Raw genomic sequence first — 2575 nt, 5'->3', positions numbered from 1 at the left:
AGGGTGGGTTTGGCTTCTCTTAGGTCATCGTACCATCATCCCTGAACATCCAATCATGGTTCCAAACCACTATGGAGTTAGCAATCTCTGTGATTGTGAGTGGGGCGTAACTTTCACAATCGTGAACGGTTTACAAGTTCCTAAAACTTGTTGGCGACTCTTTTTTCTCTAGCTTCTTTTCCTTGGAGCGCCGTCATGCTTAAAAACTTGACCCACACGTAGGGCGGTGAAAAATTCCCTACAATTATTATAATATCATTGCTTTTTTTATGAACCGATTTTATTTTTGCTTGTTAATACGAGTACTTTACTTATTGAATATTTGAATATGTATGTTTCTTACATTAAGTAATACAAAGTATAGATCGAAAAGAAATATAGATTGAAAAGAACACACTATCGACTTAATAAAAGTCCATAACTCTTTTTTTCTTCGCATTATCAATCTTTCATACGAAAGTTTCAATTGTGTCTACTTTAAATCTCTTGGACACATGTATGCGATGCCGATTGGGCACCCAAAGAAGACAAATAAGTGCATATTTAAAAGAGTATGACATTATGATAGAACATGAAAGTTGTAGCAGACCAGAAGAGTTAGTTAAATTAGTTCAAATATTGTTAAAGTTAGTGTTGGAGCACAATTTTACATGAATAGAAAGATGATTTCAATCTAAGAATCCACTTGCTTCAATATGGCTCCTATACTGCATGGAATTGTTCTTAGATTGTTAATTTTAAATATTGTTATATAGAAGTAATAATGAAGTATAATACAATTTCGTGAAAAAAAGTATAATACAATAATACAACATGTCATAAGAGACCCGCATTTTAAAATCAACATACCACATGTATTTTAAAATCATAACCACGAATTATACATTAATATCCATATTATCAATATCATCTCAACATAAGTTGGACTGTTGAAGTATTAATAACACCTCAATGCTCAGTGGATTACTATATACTTCCTCGGTTTTTTTTTTATTTATTTTTTAAATAGTTGCAACATTTTGACTTTTACACTATTTATGTGTTTCACTTTGACTAGCTTTGATGATTTATAGCTATGAAAAAGGAATTTTTCAAACTCATCTTTGAGCCCTACTACGGTTCATGCTTTTAGGCATGGCGGCGTTCCAAGGAAAAGAAGCTAGAGATAAAAGAGTCGCCAACAAGTTTTAGGAACTCGTAAACCGTTCACGGGTGTGAAGGTTACACCGCATTCACGATCATGGAGATCACTAACTCCATTGTGATCCGGAACCATGACTGGATGTTCGGGGATGATGGTACGAGTCCAACCTAAAAGAGATTGAACTCGCCCTAAATAGGCTTCTACTTAAGTCTTATGATATTCATGTGCACTTTTCGATCAACATACATACATCAAGTTAATCCTAAACCTGTTTAATCTACATTGGTTGATTATTAATGCACAATCAAATCTATTATTGGTGATTACTTGAATTAAAATCATATTAGCCCTAAATCAAATTATTAATTATCTTATTAGGCGTGATTTCAAGTACAAATTCCCTTTAAACCTGGAAAAAAGGGCGTGATCAAGCAATAACAATAGATCATGAATAATCAAGCAACATATGATTAATATAACATCATCATCATTAAAACATCGTTAGTAAGATTCTAGGCATGATACTAAACGGATTAATAACAAATCCTAGCATGTCACTAATAATCAAATCAAAGCGTTATCCTAAACATGATACTAGAAATCATAAAAATATCCTAAACATGATACTAGAAATCATAAAAACATCCCAAGCATGATACTAGGAATTAAATAACATTGTAAACATGATTTTTACTCCAAAATCAAAGAATAATAAAGTAATCGAATTACTTACTTTGATGCCTCAACCTTCTTGCTATTAAAACAATACACATGTTAGTAAACTTCAAGAAAGTTAAATTAATAAAGTAAATAAATCAAATATGAATTGAAATATAGATTTGGGACCAAACCCTCAGAATTATCAACCTTTCACATCGAGGTTGAAGGCAACGTCGAGTATGGTTTGGAGTATTCGAATCTCGCAAAGGAGGTATTGTGGATGATTTGGGAGAATATTAAGGATGTCTTAAGGCTAAAAACATGGATGATTGATAAGGTTTGATGATGATTAGGGCTAGGTGGTAATAGCTTATGATTGATGTTTCTAACTGATTTGAAAACGGGGAAAATGACCTCTATTTATAAGGAAAAAAGCGAGTCTGGATGATCTGAAAAGATCAGAATTTTAATTGAAATAAAATTCTTTTTGACGCGACGCGACATGTGTAACACGACATGTTGAAGTGTATCACGCCGCGTTGGGACTGTCATAGTGCGTTGGTCCTAGCGTTGTGCGCTGGTTTTAAAGGATAATATATTTTATTCGGAGTTTGATTTTTAATGGGTTTTCTATGCAAACTATATCCGAACGTCTTTTAGTTTGAATAGAACAAGGATTATCAAAAAGAGAAGTTTTATTCAATCTCAAACTCTTTGATCTTTATCTTTTCGAAAAGGATAAACTAGAACCTTCTAGAAACTTTTAAAAGA

Source organism: Chenopodium quinoa, unplaced genomic scaffold, assembly GCF_001683475.1.
Source record: "Chenopodium quinoa cultivar QQ74 unplaced genomic scaffold, ASM168347v1, whole genome shotgun sequence".
Lineage (NCBI taxonomy): Eukaryota > Viridiplantae > Streptophyta > Magnoliopsida > Caryophyllales > Amaranthaceae > Chenopodium > Chenopodium quinoa.
Note: the sequence above shows the minus strand (reverse complement) of the source record.